The sequence below is a fragment of the Monodon monoceros genome, unplaced genomic scaffold (assembly GCF_005190385.1).
Source record: "Monodon monoceros isolate NGI ecotype Baffin Bay Population unplaced genomic scaffold, NGI_Narwhal_1 Super_Scaffold_21, whole genome shotgun sequence".
Taxonomy (NCBI): domain Eukaryota; kingdom Metazoa; phylum Chordata; class Mammalia; order Artiodactyla; family Monodontidae; genus Monodon; species Monodon monoceros.
The window spans coordinates 77,682,012-77,700,537 of record NW_021703778.1 but is presented as its reverse complement, the minus strand read 5'-3'; the positions used below and the strand labels follow the sequence as shown (position 1 = coordinate 77,700,537).

Genomic DNA, 18,526 nt, shown 5'->3' with positions numbered 1-18,526 from the left:
CTAAGATCCCACATGCCGTGGGGCAACCAAGCCTGCACGCCACAACTACAGAGCCCATGCACTCTGGAGACTGTGCACCACAACTAGAGAGAAGCCCACATGTGCACTGCAATGAAGAGCCTGCATGCCACAACTAAGACCTGACACAGCCATAAAATAAATAAATAAATATTAAAAAAAAGAAAAGAAAGAAAATGCAAGCACCAGAAGAGTCAAAACAACCTTGAATAAGAACAAACTTGGAGAATTCACACTTCGTGATTTCAAAACTTCCTACAAAACTACAGTAATCAGACAATGTGATACTAGCACAAGGAAAGATGTATAAATCAATGGAATCAAATTAAAAGTCCAGAAATAAATCCTTACATTTATGGTCAACTGATATTCTTTAAGGGTGCCAAGATAATCCAATGGCCTAGGACAACTAGATATCTGAATGCAAAAGAATGAAGCTGAGCCTCTACTTCACTCCATACATAAAAATTAACTCAAAATGAATCATAGACCTAAATTTAAGAGCTAAAACAATAAAACTTACATTTAGAAGAAAATATGAATAAATCTCCATCACGTTGGATTAGGCAATGGTTTCTTAGATAAAACACCAAAATCATAAGCAACAAAAGAAACATAGATAAAATTAAAAACTTTCGTGCTTTAAAGAACAATATTGAGAAAGTGAAAAGACAACTCACAGAATGGGAGAAAATATTTGCAAATCATATATTTCATAAGTGACTTGTATCCAGAATATATAAAGAACTCTTACAATAAAAGGATAACCTAATTTTTAAATGGGCAAAGGATTTGAATAGACATTTCTCAAAGTAAGATATACAAATGGCCATTAAGGGCATGAAAAGGTATTCAACATCATTAGCCACTAGGGAAACACAAATCAAAAGCACAATGAGGGCTTCCCTGGTGGCGCAGTGGTTGAGAGTCCACCTGCCGATGCAGGGGACACGGGTTCGTGCCCCAGTCCGGGAAGATCCCACATGCGGCGGAGCGGCTGGGCCCATGAGCCATGGCCGCTGAGCCTGTGCGTCCGGAGCCTGTGCTCCGCAACGGGAGAGGCCACAACAGTGAGAGGCCCGTGTACCGCAAAAACAGAAAAAAGCACAATGAGACCACTTTACATCCATTAGAATGGATGTAATTTAAAAAAAGAAAAAAAGGAAGAGGATAATAACAAATGTCGGTGACGATATGGAGAAACAAATCCTCATACATCACTGGTGGGAATGAAAAATGATACAGTCTCTTTGGAAAACTGTTTGGCAGCTCCTCAAAATGTTAAACATGGATTTACCAAATGACCCAGCAATTCCACTCTTAGGTATGTACCCAAGAGAAATGAAAACATGTACACACAAAAACTTATACACAAATGTTCATAGCAAAATATTCATAATAACCCAAATGTAGAAACAACCTAAATGTCCACCAACTGATGAACAGATAAGCAAAATATTGTACATGCATATTGCGGAGTCCAGCTCCTTACCAACAAATCGACGTGTGACTTTTCCAACCTGACCATAAATGACTACAAAGGCCCTGGCAGGCTTCACATAGGAAATCTGCCCTCCCCTGACTAGACTTGGCGCACAGTCAGTGCACTGCAGTCTCTGAAGAGAGTTGCAGTCAAGGACCCAGGCATCCCTGACTGACCATGCTCTTTAGCACAGCTGTATCCCTAGCCCAGGTACCTTCTTCCAGAAGTTTCTTTATATGTGGCCTGCAGCTGAGGCCTTTCTTCAGGTGCCTCTTCTGAGATCTTCTCATTAGGAAGGAAACATTAAAGACACTTTTTCTCTACTCTGACTCAGTACTTTTCCACTCCAAGTCCTTCCATCTCACCCTCCAACCAGCCCTGGGTCCATAAAACTGCAGGAACCTTTTGTTTGGGGCTCCCTCAGCAGTGAGACAACCCCCCCACCCCCGTACTGATTCACCTGAGTGAGAGGGCCTGCACTTTCTCAGGTTTAGCCTCTTGCTTATACTATCTCAGTAAGTGAATAAAGACTAGAATGTTACTTTCATTTTGGAATGTTGTTTTTAATCAGCTACCTTGATACCTGGAAGCTCAGCACTTACCCCTGCCCCCCAACCCACTTCTCTCTCACAAGCTCAGCTAAACTCCTGACACATAAAATATAATATTATTTAGCCATAAAAAGGAATGAAGTACTGGTTCATGATGAACCATGGATGAACCTTGAAAACTTTATGCTAAATGGAAGAAATAAGTCACAAAAGACCACATACTGTACAATTCCATTTATATGAAATGTCCAGAATAGGCAGCTCTATAGAGAGAAAGTAGATTAGTAGCTGCCAGGGACTGAGTAGAGAGAAGAATGGATAGTGACTGCTAATGAGTTCTGATGTCTCTTTGAAGTGATGAAAATATTCTAGAATTAGACTGTGGTGATAGTTGCATAATGCTGTAAATACAATAAATTACATCAAATTTAAATAAATGGATGAATTTCATGGTATGTAAATTATTTCTCAGTAAAGCTGTTTTCTTAAAATGTTAGTTCCTAACATTCCTAGAGCACTAGTGAGATGGAAAAATGGATATAAAGCAGATTATACTGCTCTGCAGGAGTCTAAAATATCCTTTGAACACTGTAAAGGTACTGAAGGATTCTGAGTCATGGACTAACGTGATGACATTTATCTTTTAGAAAAAGCACCCACGTAAGTGTGACAAGAATGGCTTAGAGAGCAGCTGGACTCAAGGTGGAAAGACCAGATGATGGACTTATAATGTTACATTTAAAAAATTAAAAGATGAAGAAGATTTGAGCCAAGACATGTAAGAAAAGGGAAAGAGCTATGATACAATCTTTAGAGTGGAATGCTATCTACAGAAACCAAACACTAACATACTAAAGGATATATCCTTATTTTATAAGCACCCCCCCAAACAGAGGGAACTAGAGAAAATAATCAACTCCAAGAGAACAGAGTGGTAGAAAACTCTTAATAACTGAACTATTAAAATAGTTAACTAATTGAAGGTTTGCCTTCAAGAATATCAGATTATAATGCCAATATCTTTCTCAAGTGCGTGTCAGGGAACAGCAGTGTGAACTTCAAACTTTGAGTATAAAAAACAAAGGAAAAATTCACTCAAAACTATTTTAATTGCTAGAACCAGCTTCATTTGTTTCAATCAAATGTCCTACAAAGTAAAAGTAAGCATGCTATATATGTAGCTTTATAATAAATAGTATTTGCCTCCTATTAAAACTCTCAGAGGAAAAGACATTAAATTTTTAATGCCTTAAATTTTTCAGAAACAATTATTTCTCATTATAAAATATATCTTAAAAGGCAAATGCATTTATAAAATATCTCACCTTAGGTTTTCAGACAAATCCACAAAGAAATCTCTACAGCATAACTTCCAGTTTAGGCAGATACCTGAATTGAAAAAAAGGAAAAAGACATGGTCAATATGACTAAATCTGAGTAGGGAACTTCATTTTTTCAAGAGAAGAACCCTAACTTGATCGTTTACCCCCTAAAATTTTGTGCTCAAGTTGTTCTTTAGAAGCTTGTAAAATGTCAAGGGTCTTAATTCTGCTAGACTTTCTATTGTCTATAATTATTTAAACATTTTGACAAATCTTGAAATATAAAACTTATCAAAACATATACTATATTAACAAGGGTGAGGGGGATCAATTCAAGAAAAATAATTTTTGTTCACCTGTTCAAGTTTTCAAAACAGAAGGCATTTTCTAAAAGTCTGCACTCCCCATAATACCACCACCATGACCTCCTATCCTCACAAAAATGACAGAATTCAAAAATATGGAAATATAAAAGTAAACCAACAGCATGTGTTTATAAAACAAGTAAAAGGGAAGATTAAATAAAACAAATGGCTAATAAGTTATGAAAATTTCACCTACATTGGCAAAGGAAATCAAATTGAGATATCATCTTTCATCAATAAAATTTGAGTTGTTTTTTAAATAAGATGTTAGTTATTAGTGCTGTTCCAGTCCTCCTCCTTCCTAGACTCACAGTAGAACTGTACTTCACTGCCCTGTTTCAACTTAGTTTTGGCTACATGACTTGCTTTAGCCACTAAAATGTACATAGACATGATATATTATTAGGCATAAGCTTTAGGAACCAGTACACAACTGGAAGACCTACCCACTGCTGCAGTGATTATGGAAAGAAGTAACCAGATGGAGCTCTGATCAGGATGGTTCACTAAATGACTCCAAAGAGAGAGAGAAGACCCCCTGCTGATATGTGTTAGCCATGTAGCAGGAGCAAAAAGTAAACATCGTTGTATTAAACCACTGAGATTTTGGGGATTGTTACTATACCATAATCTACAGCTATACTGATAGCTACAAATTATAATGTAATATAATAACATAATTATAGTAATATAATGATACAATATAATGGGCATCTTTGCACATACCCCTATTGTGGTAGTGTAAATAGGTAAAGTCTTTCTGGAAAGCAATTTTGCAATACACAAGAGCTTTAAAAAGTTCAAACCCTTTGACCTAGTAACTTCTCTCTCAGAACTCTGTTCTAAATAATAAAAAATCCAAAGATTTATATCATAGCACATTTATGACTGTAAAGAACTGGAAATAAACTAAAAGTTCATGGCCCAATTCAACATTCATGACACCATCAAGAAGCTTATAATTCAAAAGAAAACATAGTTCAGGTACATACAAAAAAAGTAAAAAATAAATATCCCAAAAGGTGCAACAAACAAAATGTTATAGAAATTTCAAAGAGTAAAATGTCAAGGGAAATGTTTAGGTAAGGTTTTGGGAAAGACTTTGATAAGAAAAGGGGGCATTCCAGGAAGTAGAAATGGAATGAACAAAGTTACAAAAGGGCAATTTGTTACAGCAAGGATTCTCACCATCTTTTTGTTTCCCTAGATCTGGCTCTAGCCAAGTGATAGCATACAGAATGTCCTTAATTTCTAAAGTAACTGAGCTACCCACAATATGAAATAAGTAAAAAGAAAAACACAGATGTAATATGCTGGTTAAGGTAATCAGTATTCAAAAAGTAGACAGTCTACACCTTCTTAAGTTTTCCGATAGCCTCTGTGAACAACAACAAAAATACAACATACCTGCAAAACCAAATGTAAATTCTGTGCATTTAAGACTGACTGTTATTTTCATAACATTAAGCATACCAAAAGAGCTGAAAGTTTTCACGTTTTTATTATTTTAGCTTCCTTTCTACTGAGTAATTTTATTCTATGGATAGCAAACTTTGCTATTCAGCTCACTCCATACCTAGGGCCTAGTAGATGCTATCTAAATACTTGTTGAATTAATATTGGATTTAATATATATTTCACAGAAAATACTCCTCATTTCTAATTATTCAGAGTAATGGGAAGTAGAAAGAAAATAAGTAACATTAATTGAAAATGCTGTAAAAAATGAAGCCATAAAAGAACTTAAACCATTATTTTCAAAACGCTCCTTGAAGCAAATAATCTGTTTACCAGTAACTCAAGCCTTTATTGTAGCCTTTGTTGTTATGCTACACACATACACCATCAAGACAGTCATTTTTACTAAATATAGCTTGAGAGAAAAAAAATCACATAATTTGATACCCAGAAAAATGCCAGTAGTTCACCTTTGTATTCCACACAATTCCTAGCACATAGTGGGTGCTTTCAAATCATTCATTGAGTTGAACAGTCACAGAGAAAATGTTTATTCTGCTGTCCATATGAGTTCATTATATTTCAAAGGTATGAGTCATCAACTCTGACAATAAAAGCAAAACTTACACCCCTACAAATCCTTGACATATCTCAAGAGCTCTCAGAAATGAGAAGAGATATCCATAGATATGCTCCCTAAGTTACACAAATGTAAGAAGATAAAGCGTTTTCACTGTTGTAGATTTGCTATATTTAGATGGCTCTGAATTGAATTATTCAAGCATATACAAATACAACGTTGAAGGGGTCCACATACTTGCTCATGACAGTCTGGAAACAAAAGCTGCTATTCAGATAAAAGATGATAGGCAACAGGAATCTGACAGGCCAGTAATTTACTTCCTTTTCCACACGTTTGAATTTGTAGGCCTCCACAGTTATTAAGCAAAATTAGTTTCATGATGTCAGCCAAAAAGCCTCATGGGCAACAGTTTTATGTCATTAAAAAAAAAAACTACCATCCTCAATCTGTTTGAATTTGTGTTTGCTCATTAGAAGCCTCTCAGTGAATCAGCAGAGAAGTTTTTTCATTGCACTCTTGCTCTATCAATCTTTAGTATAGCCCTGAACTGTAACAAATTCCTCTTCTCCCTTCTTTCCCTACACCTAAAATAATTAGATACAGTTAAAGAAACTGAATATCAAACAGTCTTGCAGTTCTTTACCAAAAATGGAGCAATTTCAAAGATACAAATGTGGTCTTAATATATATTTATTCAGCTTAAAAAATCAAAGGTCAGAGAAAGACATCTTCATCTTCCATCTCTCCTATTTGTTCATGTCTGAATCCACCATGCTCTTTCACACTCCTTCGCCTCTGCAAATGCTATTTTCCCCTCAGCTTGGTTAGAACCTCCTCCTCAAATCTGACTATGGCAAATTTCTAGTCACCATAGAAGTCTTTACTAGTTTTCCCCCAAAAGGCTCATGCAAACCTTCCCCTATGTACTGTCTATACACTTTCATTAAGTACTTCTCAAACTGGGTAGTAACTCTGACTCTACAGTCAGAGAACTGAACACCTCTTGGCAGAGCTAATAGTCAGCTGGTACATACCAGTACAGCATTAAGGGTTGTGCTGAAATACTTCCGTAATATGGTCTGGCAAACAGTCACTGCCCCAAACTTCACCAGCTCTAAGGTACCTGCTGATGGCCCAGTCTTCCCACCCCACCATCACCACCACCACCACGCCAACTCAACAACAAAAGCAGCAAAGCCTGATGCAGTATAAAGAATGCAGGGGTCCTTCAAGACCCTGAATCCAGTGCTATGGCCATCTTGATTGGCTGGTGTCTGTGTTGTAGTGACTATAGGAAGACTATAAGGAAGAACACAAGTAATTAATTCAAATGGAGAGGAAAAGGCAAGAATAAGAAGAGTCAGTTAATTATGAATCACATGTCTAATTACAGATTTTGCCAGGGGTTTCAGATACTTCTAATTAGTTTTACTTGGTATATTAATTATAAATAGAACACCATGAGAGAATTTTCTAATCACAGGAATTTACTGAGTATGTAAAATCAGATTTTAAGTTATCATCTTTCTAATTTAATAATTAAATGTTCAATAATGCATGACAGGACTTCCCTGGTGGCGCAGTGGTTAAGAATCTGCCTGCCAATGCAGGGGACACGGGTTCGAGCCCTGGTCCGGGAAGATCCCACATGCCATGGATCAACTAAGCCTGTGCGCCACAACTACTGAGCCTGCGCTCTGGAGCCTGCAAGCCAAAACTATTGAGTCTGCGTGCCACAACTACTGAAGCCCACGTGCCTAGAGCCCGTGCTCCGCAACAAGAGAAACCACCACAGTGAGAAGGCTGCGCACCACAACGAAGAGTAGCCCCCGCTTAACACAACTAGAGAAAGCCCGCGCACAGCAACAAACACCCAATACAGCCAAAAATAAATAAATAAATATTTTTTTAAAAAAATGCATGATAATTTTTTGAAAGTCATCAGTAAAATACACAGCACGTTAAAGTCAAGCTACTCAAACACTACTAAGGTAGTGACAGAATCTTTAAAAAATCCATAAGGTAGAAGATGTATAGCTGAAAGAAGGATGAATACGGAGCTTTAATAAGAATTTTGAACTTATAAGTGGTGATATACCGATCATTTTAGGCCACTTTCTGGTAGGAAAATCATCTTTCAGTCATCCTATAGGGAGTTTCAGAGAGTTATAAAATTTAAGTATTATAAAAATCATGATGCAAGGAAGAATAATAGCAACATTTTCTACAGGAGAAGCTTAATTTCACATTGTCCCATTAATTATCAATCTTTGGTAAAACAAGGCTGATCAACATACATAGCTGCTAATGAAAAATTCTAGAAGGTAACAAAATCTCAAAAAGCATCATGTAGTATTTAGAACAAATCGAGGAAAACCAGCCTGAATTTTCTTTTTGGTAGTTATTAAATTAGAAACAAGAGAAGAGAAAACAATACTATAATGATTTTAATGTTAATAAATGCTTTTAAAGTCTCACTAATCCTAATTTGAAACAACCATGTAAATTATCTTGGCTATTAGCACAACCATATGAATTTAAACAGCAACTGTATACAATGAATAGGTTAAGTAATAGTAACAGTAGCTACCACTACTGAGTAACTATATACTATACCAGATAGAATTCAAGGTGCTTTACATAGTTCAAATATCAAAAAGATAAGAGAAAATCAATTATTAAGTAACAATTGTTTGTCCCTCAAAGACAGGCATTCCCCTACTATTACAAACAGCAAATGGATAGGTGTGTTTCTGGAAACCCTGAAACACCATGTTCACCAACCTAAGACTATCTACCTCCAGTCACACGACCTTCTATGAGGGACTTATGCCTTAGTTAACTTTAGATTGAAGGATGTTTGCCAAGGGAAAAAAAGTTTTATTTAGACAATACAAATTAATAATACGATTTGTTTTATTAGGTCAGACTCAATTCCCCAGCACATCCCAAGCTTTCCTCTCCCCATTCACAGAGAATAATACAGAGATTCTAAGGAACTCAAAAAGACCAATAAATAAATAAATAATTTTTAAAATGGTAGTATGGATTTTTAAATTAAGGGAATAACATAATGAAAATCGTGTTTTAAGAAGATTAGGGTAAGGGGGGGATAAATTGGGAGACTGGGAATGACAATACACACACTACTACATATAAAATAGATAACTAATAAAGACCTACTGTATAGCACAAGGAACTCTACTCAATACTCTGTAATGGCCTATATGGGGAAAGAATTTTAAAAAGAGTGGATATATGTAGATATGTAACTTTGCTGTATACCTGAAACTAACACAACATTGTAAATCAACTATACTCCAACAACAATTTTTTAAAAAAGAAGATTAATAACATGACAAAACAATCTGGGACTGCAGCTGGGAGATAATGGAAGCAAGTAGACCAACTCAACATGAGATGATAACTGGTCCATTCAGAATAAGACAATGGCTGATGGAATAGTAAAGAAGAGCTGAACCTGACATTACCAACAACTTTCACCTTTCTATTACAAGTTCAGTTCATCCTGGGAATAAGGTAGATGCAAATTATTATTTTCTTAATTTGTCTGATAGAAGAAAGGGAACTTTAAGAGTTCACTTGTGAGGTCTTAAGGTCTTCATTTTCTACCCAGGTTACAGAGCGCCTGAAATTCAACCACCAGGAAATCATCCTTCTCAATTACAATGTCCTACTGTCCTGGCATTTTCTGCCAAAATACCCTAGAAAAAATAATTTCAGAAGTACTCATTTAACCATTATTGATGGAAATTAGCTTGCTTGCCTGCCTTCTCCCCACCCCCATCTTCATAAACAGGACCAGGGCAGAAACAAGGGTCCAAGAACCTAATTTTATCCGACCTGGATGTGAGACTAAAAGAGACTAGATGCTCTGCCAAAATTAGTAATCAGAATCAGAGCCAAGAGCTTTAAACTCCTAATCTCAGAGCTTTAAGATAACTCATATTTTCTCTGCCATTGGATATAATAAAAATTTTTTAAAACTTAATGTAATAATAACAAAAAAAAAATCACAGAGCTTTCAAACTAGACTCCATCCTCCTTTGTTGTTGTTGTTTTAACACATTAGTGGGGCAAGAGCAGTAATAAACACAGCTAAGGGCTTCCCTGGTGGCGCAGTGGTGGAGAGTCCGCCTGCCGATGCAGGGGACACGGGTTCGTGCCCCGGTCCGGGAAGATCCCACATGCCGCAGAGCGACTGGGCCCATAAGCCATGGCCGTTGAGCCTGCGCATCCGGAGCCTGTGCTCCGCAATGGAAGAGGCCACAACAGTGAGAGGCCCACATACCACAAAAAATAAAAAATAAACACAGCTAATAAATCAAAGAGGATATGAATCTAAGTTTCCTTCAGGGACTCCCTGCCACAGTCAAGGCAAAGTTCTGATGCTATAGCCTGGTAAATAAGGTCCTTAGTATTTAAAACCCAACAATCCTTTTCAACCTCATCCTTCACCACACCACTTTCCACTTCCTCATTTATCACCATATCTACTGAATGAATACAGATGCCCAGTGTTCAACGTCTTCTCATACCTCCATGCCTTAGCTCATTCCACTTTTCTTCATAGAACACTCTTTTCCCCTGCTGGCATGGCTACATTGAGCTCCTGCTCTCTCTTAGAAATAATTTCTTGACAGTCCTCCTGTTGGACCCTGAAACACATTCCTCCCCTAACCCACACCAAGTCTGAAATAGCCTCCCTCCTTTATGCACATCTCTACCAAACTTCTCAGAGGGTATTTCAATTCCCAAACTAGTGAATTAGTTTTGGACATTATAGGTACTAAAATAATCATTAGTTCCCAGTGCTGTGTTCTTTCTACATAACAGTATTCAATCTACTCCATCATGATGTACGTCTAAGGTTTCTTCCCCTTCTTTTTGTATTTTGGTTTGCTGTCTAAGAATCCTCAGTATATTTCCTATTAACTCGACAGGTTTAAGCACATTTAGAATGTGGTTATTAGCTTCTTAAAAGAGAATCCAACTGAAATTAAATACAAATGGAAGTTTTTCCATTATAAGGCTTGATGGGTCAATCTGACCAAAAAAGGAACTTTTATGAATATTCATAATCTTGCTAAAAAAAAACTTCACTTAAAATGTTCTCTGGGGCTTCCCTGGTGGTGCAGTGGTTGAGAGTCCACCTGCCAATGCAGGGGACACAGGTTCGTGCCCCAGTCCCACATGCCATGGAGCGGCTAGGCCCGTGAGCCATGGCCACTGAGCCTGTGCGTCCAGAGCCTTTGCTCCACAACAGGAGAGGCCACAGCAGTGAGAGGCCCGCGTACGGAAAAAAAAAAAAAAAAGTTCTCTGTATCTACTTGGAAAATGTATTCATACAACAGCTTCTGAATGATCAAAAAGGTGAAATATCAAACCAGTTTATGTCATTATTTTAAATAGAGAATGGTATCCACACTGCAATAGGAAATATCTGCCTTCAGAAAAAACATCAGAGTTAAAACTTGCAACATCCAATTCCATGTTCCCTTGATCTTTTTAGGTAGGATAATTGTTAAAGGATACATCAAAATCTGACAACCACACTCCTCAGAGCCCTGTTCAAAACTTTCCTACTAGGGTACCAAAATGTTCATTGCAGCTCTACTTACAATAGCCAGGACATGGAAGCAACCTAAGTGTCCATCAACAGAGGAATGGATAAAGAAGATGTAGTACATATATACAATGGAATATTACTCAGCCATAAAATGGAATGAAACTGAGTTATTTGTAGTGGATGGACCCAGAGTCTGTCATACAGAGTGAAGTAAGTCAAAAAGAGAAAAACAAATACCATATGCTAACACATATATATGGAATCTAAAAAAAAAAAAAAATGGTCATGAAGAACCTAGGGGCAAGACGAGAATAAAGATGCAGACGTAGAGAGAATGGACTTGAGGATATGGGGAGGGGGAATGGTAAGCTGGGACAAAGTGAGAGAGTTGCATGGACATATATACACTACCAAATGTAAAACAGATAGCTAGCGGGAAGCAGCCGCATAGCACAGGGAGATCAGCTCCGTGCTTTGTGACCACCTAGAGGGGTGGGATAGAGAGGGTGGGAGGGAGGGAGATGCAAGAGGGAAGAGATATGGGGACATATGTATATGTATAACTGATTCACTTTGTTATAAAGCAGAAACTAACACACCATTGTAAAACAATTATACTCCAATAAAGATGTTTAAAAAAAAAAAACAAAAAACTTTCCTACTAGGGATTCAGACTAGGGCTCCATGACACCCCAATGCCACTACTGTAAAACAAACAAATAGCAGCTTCAAACAAAACACCATCCAAAACTACACCCAGCTATAGCCTGAAATTGTTGACAAACCCCAAGTCTGTTGCAACCCCATATTCAAAATAGTTTCTATAATAATACTACCTTGAGAGCTTTTACCAAATCAATGGTTCTAATAAAAGCACAAAATGTAATCTAAGATAAAATACTCATATGGGTGTTACTTTGCTTTTCAGAATGACTTTGGTTAATCTATTTAACCTATTCTGTCTACACATTAAGGTCTAAAATGTAGTACTTGTAAAGTTACTATTTTAAAATGTTTTCTAAGCCATTTGGCACACCTTAAGTCCATTACTCTTGTTCTAAAACAGAATTACTACTCACTGAAGGGAACATACTTAAAATTAAACTTTTTAAGATACAGATCACAAATAAGAATATTAGTCAACTTGAATCAGAAGGTTAAAATCTAACAAAATGATTTATTACCGTACCTCAAAAATAAAGATATGTTACTGAACTCATTCTAATTGTAATAAGATGGAATTTCCTTTATTTACCTGAGGGGGATATAGAATGTAGAAAATAAACTAGGTACTCTAAAGATCAGAGTGAAAGAAAATACAACCTAACTAGATGTGAAATTTAGTACCAAACATCCCCCCCCACACACACACACAAAACAAGCTCACAAAGTATTATATTTTTGCCCTCTCCTTCACTTTTCCCTGCTGCCAGCTGCCTGTTTCAGATGTTCTCGTGCAGAGGAAATAGCAACAATGCCATTTTCCTTCCAAATGCAATCAGGTTTTGGCAAACTTAAGTCAGTATGTCAGTTAAAAATAGAAACTCAACTCAAAATGTGTTTGGCAAATATCTACTTAAGTATTGAGTAGCTCTCCTCTCTTGAATGGTATTGAATTTTCCACTTACCATTTTTAAATGTACAAATAAAACTAAAAACCTGCACATGTAGCTGACCAAGTAATAGCTTCCAAATTAATAATACATTATGCAAGACTCTTTTATAAGCATTCACTGAGAGCAAAATTATGCCATTTTGGAAAGAGAATTCCTGTGAGATTGGTCCTTAGTAGCCATGATATTTCAAAACACTGCTTTTGTTTTTATATAAACACTATTGTGACTCCTTTATAAGTTGGCAGGCAACTTTGCCAGAAGCTCAAACAACTGTTTTCATCAAATAAGTGTCTTCACTGGACCCTCCACCAGATCCATTCAAGAGTATTAAAATAGGTCTACATAAATAAAGTTTTATTGAAACATAGTCACACCCATATGGTTATGTTTTGCTATGGCTACTTGTGCTCTACAAAGGCAGAGTTGAGTAGAGACAACATGAGTTGTGACAGAGATTATATGGCCTACAAAACCTAAAATATTTACTCTCTAGCCCTTTACAGAAAAAAATCACCTATACCAGAACTTTTTCAAAATAAACTGGATAAAATTATCTCACCATTATCTCCACTGTTCACTTGTCTATGAAATGAAAGTGACAGAGTACTTACAGAATTTCTTAAATGCAATTCACTCTTTAATATTTATATTACTAGGAACCCATGTATAAGATACTGTTCTGAAATACTGAACAAAGACTCAGCAACTCAGATGAAGCTAAAATCTTCTCAGACTCAAAATGCAAAATGTCTACACCCAGCACCATCCTAATTACTATTACTCAGCATTAAGTATGGTATTGTCATAGGAGGTTCAGTAATGACAGAAGCCTATTTGTGTGCCATTATTTCTGTTAAAGGATTTTCAAGGGACAAAAAACAAAACTGGCTATAGGTAGTTAAAACAAATGCAGTTTAAAGTTTTGTAAATACAGAATAATCGGTGTTAAATTTTCAATGAGGCTGTTTCACTGTAAAGCCGTTTTTAAGTTTTCAAATGAAAAATCCAAGATCTAAACCCCAGATTAAAATGTCAGATACCTAGATATTCAAAAAATATCTGGTGACGGGCTTCCCTGGTGGCACAGTGGTTGAGAGTCCGCCTGCCGATGCAGGGGACACGGGTTCGTGCCCCGGTCCGGGAAGATCCCACACGCCGCAGAGAAGCTGGGCCCGTGAGCCATGGCCGTTGAGCCTGCGCGTCAGGAGCCTGTGCTCCTCAACGGGAGAGGCCACAACAGTGAGAAACCCGCGTACCGCAAAAAAAAAAAAAAAAAAAATCTGGTGAATAAAGCGAGAGTTATATGGATGGTCAGGTTATTACCTTCACTGCAATTATTTTTGTATGTTACAATTTTCACTCTCCTCAGTTAAGGATAGACCTAGCAAAGGAGTCTTTTCTAATCCAGCCCAGATACTCCCCAAGACCATTGTCAAACAAAGCCTATATGGGACTGGGTGCTGATACTGCCTCAGTCTGCAGAGGAGATGGAAAAAAAAAAAAAAACATTGTAGGAAAACAATTCACAGAAAACCCTGAGGCCTGAAAGACACATCACTTTTTCCTGGTGATAAAAGAGGCATTCAGATGCTATCTGGGCCTTTGGTCTCACCAATTGCCTCCTTAAGTCAAAGCCCAGCGAGTAATTAACAGCATTTAGAATTTCCAAAAGACTGGGCTTAGAGCAGTATATATAAATAAGGAAGGAGCCTGGGTTTTGGAATGAGTCAGAAAGACCTACTAATTTCATGACTCTAGCATCTATTTCCTATGTGATGCAAGTTATTTAACCTCTCTGAGCCTCTGTCTCTTTATGAGGATAATGATGGTACTACTTTCATAGGATTATTATGATGATTAAAGGAGATATCGTAGGAGCGCCTGAACCCTGGAATGTAAGAATAATTAATACACAGTAGCACCTAAGTATATATAGAACCATAGGCCAGGCATATATTCATTCCTCAGCAAACCTATTAGGTAGGTACTGTCACTAAAACTTGCTCAAAGTCACAAAATGAGCAAGGGGCAGAGCCAGATGTGGGGCAGAGCCAGATGTGGGCCAGGAAGTACAGCTCCAGTGTCCATGCTTTTAACTATACCTCATTATACATAATGCAGTTATTATTAGAATGAGCATCCCAGATATTCGTAAGAATGGCTCTATGTAAAACAAAGTGTTTGAAGCCCTTCTACGTCAACATTTGAATTATAATAGATTTCTAGTTTGGGAATAATCCTGCTCTTGCTAAAATGCTGTTGGTAGCACAAAGCTAATACTATGGTCAAAGTTCAGTATCTGTTTAGGTCATGTAACTTCAAACAGAGAAAAAAAATTTCCAAAACTCCAGAACATTTAGGCTGGCTTTGAGAGACCATAAAAGGCTATGGAACAAACACCTCCTCTCCAAGAAAACACTTCAAAAGTGACTTGAGTGGCACCACAAAAATCAGAGACTCAGAGCTGGAAAGGTCCTCAGTTTAATTCTTATACTACAGAGTGGAAATCGAAGCCAAGAGAGAAGTATGGCTTCCTTCATGTCCTACAGCTAGTCATCCATCATGTCAGACAACTTTCCCACTACACCACTCTGTCTAGATTCCTACTGAACTGCAAACTCAGTGCCTCATTAATGTAATACCTCAACTGAAAAGTCATGTATAGTTTGTTGCACAACATAAATACACTGGAAATCAGTGATGGGGAAGGAGTCTTTTACCAACAATCTTTAAACAATCTATCTGAACAAGACATAGTCAACTTGTTGACTCTGAATAAACTGCAGACATATATTAGTACACATTCCTAATGTCCTTCTGACTGTTGCTGTGTTCTCAACATATACCAAGCCTCCAACAAAAATTATCTCCTTTTTAGTATTCCCAACAAGAAAATTGCCATTAAGGCCCAATTATTGCCATTAAGGCCCAAAGATTCCTGGTAATCTTTCCTACAAAAACACTGCCCCCTTAAATTAATAAATTATAAAACTCATTCTTCTTGAAAACAAAATACATCAACACTTTTAAAATAAAATGATCATATACTTTACCATCCTCTCAGATAACCCAGGTGTAAACATAATTAGCTTGCTCCAAAAATAATTTTGTAAGGTAGAAATTCCCTCATAGTAAGCTGCACATATTTGTCTTCAAACATATCTTACCTTTGGTTTAAGGCAAAACAGATGAATTTGTTGTTCAAATTCAAAACAATCACATAGGGAAAGTGATTTTATTACTGTTAACAGCTGATGTTTTCAACTCCTCTTATGCCAGCCCTGACTAACACCAATGCCTATGGTCTCCTCCTTTAGCAGAACTGAAACTTACAGTTCCGATAGGGAGCTAACTCTTCAGTGACATACTCTAGCCGCAAAACTAAGGTGAAATAACTAAAGCAAAAAAAGAAAGGCACTATCCAGAAAGATGTCTTTCAAAAATTACTTGGAGAGCCTTATGGGAATTCTTGAAAAACAAGAAACAACTATCTTTTCCTCTATAGAGAGAAAAGGAAAAAATTCAACTAGTAGTGATGAACAGAAAAGGACAAACAATACATTCCAAAGGAAGAACCACGAGACTTGGCAAGATACCAAGATGAGGAGTTGATGAATCAAAAGTGACCTCAGTATTTTTGTGTCTGGGCAGCCATATAGATGAGAACCTCCCTGACAAACTCAGAAGCCAGAAAAGAGCTTGTTGATGGGGAAGGGAGGTCAGGCCATTTGTCCCCTGTAAGTGAATGTTAGCAAGTGGGTATATTTAGTACGTCTTAAGTATGTGCAGCTGGATATAGGTAAGTTGAAGATGCATAATTTGAACGTCTTGCTGGGGTTTAAACACATGAAAATGTTAAATGAAGAAGGTGGGCCTCTTAGGTAAAAGCTAAAGCCTCAGAGTGACAGATATGATGTGCCTAATATACAGGTAATGAAATGCACTTCTGAACCCTTAGTGTATTACAAATACCTCCTCAAAGTTGCAGTAGTTACTCGGCGTTTACCTCCTCGCCCCCTGCTTAAAACAAATTCCAAATAAAAAACAGAAGGCCTCACAATGGAATCTCATTTCTAGAAAGATGTAATTTAACACTATGGCAACAAACTCCAGAATGCTCATCTGAATCTTCTCTCCCTGAATCAAAGAATGTTTGTAATTATTCTCTGAACCATATCTACATTAAACCCCCACTTAGCCCATATATCTTTATCTCGATACACCTTAGCTAGATCACTTTTCTATTAAATAACATTTCTATTTCTACATTTTCCTTTCCACTGATAATATTATTTTCACCCTCTGCTCTAGATATATTTTTAACTTTTAATTCTGAATCTCTGAGTTAAAATGTGACAACTATCAAAGAAAAAAAATCCTCTATCATACAGGACAACTGCCTTGTAAGAATTGTTTCAATTCCAGAAGCGCTTCAATGATATTTTCAGCTTCCTTTTATAGTTGATCCACAATATCAACTTAACCTTCTTCACACTTTCTTTCCACCTATTTACTTTCTTTTACCTATTCTCTTTATTTAGTCATACCATGTATACGTTTCTCTAGGAAAAATTTTGACCCTAACTTTTGGGATTCAACTTTCTAATTTTGGAGGAAAAAAAAAAAATCTGTGGAGTGAATCAACTCTGTCTCTCTAAACAGCTGTGCAATCTTAGACAAATTGTTTAACCTTTCTGAGCCTCCATTTTCTCATTTGTAAATGGGAGATGATACCACCCATCATGCAGGGATGTTTTTCAAATTAAAGGAAAAGAAATGTAACAAATCTAGGATGATAAGTGGTAAAAAGTATTTAATAAACTGGTGGTTATACATAAAAAATTTGTGTTATTATCAAAGTAATTATCTCATAGGCCATTACAGAACTTTCCTACCAAAAGCACTGCATGTACTTCCTAATTCTGGCCTCACTTCAAGGACAAAATACAAATTACATTGCTGCAATTTTAATGGAGAAGCCATCAAAGGGAGTGTGTAATGGAAATCTGGGCTACAACATTTGGGTAGAAAGAAGCTGGAATACAGGACCAGGAAAGCCGACTCTCAGGGTTTACTGTGTTCCACAATTCCTGTATGTACACCCTTGAAGGCAGTAAAATCTTGACTGCAAAAGAAAGGTTACAGTACATGTCAAGCAGAGAGTAGCTACATTTCATTTAGTTTCCCAATTCCAAGCAGAAATGAGGATTAGTGCGAGTTTGCCTTTCACTGCTGATTTAAAACATGGAAAAACAATGACCACAGTGATGATGTTGACAGATATATTAACTCTGCAACTAATATTTGAGACTTACTACATGCCAGTATGCACACTATGCTAAGTGTTTTGTATTCATCATTAACTCTCACAACAATCCTATGACGTGGATACTTTTATCCTGTTTAACAAACAAAAGAAACAAAAAGACCCTGAAGCTTAGCAGAGCTGGGATTCAAACCCAGGTAACAGTAAAAATTTAATAACACAAGTTATGTGCTGACAGTAAGATACCTAATATTTCAGCAGTCAGAGCTATTTG

The 18,526-nt window shown here is 37.0% G+C and overlaps 1 protein-coding gene across 7 annotated transcripts in view; it reads right to left on the bottom strand.

The window, feature by feature from the left end:
- PEAK1 (pseudopodium enriched atypical kinase 1) overlaps nucleotides 1–18,526 on the bottom strand; it is a 296,325-nt gene that overhangs the window by 241,804 nt on the left and 35,995 nt on the right. For all 7 annotated transcript variants that reach the window (XM_029236367.1, XM_029236369.1, XM_029236366.1 and 4 more), the window contains exon 2: nucleotides 3,378–3,441. The gene's annotated coding sequence lies outside the window, so the exon portion shown is untranslated. The remainder of the gene's footprint in view (nucleotides 1–3,377; nucleotides 3,442–18,526) is intronic.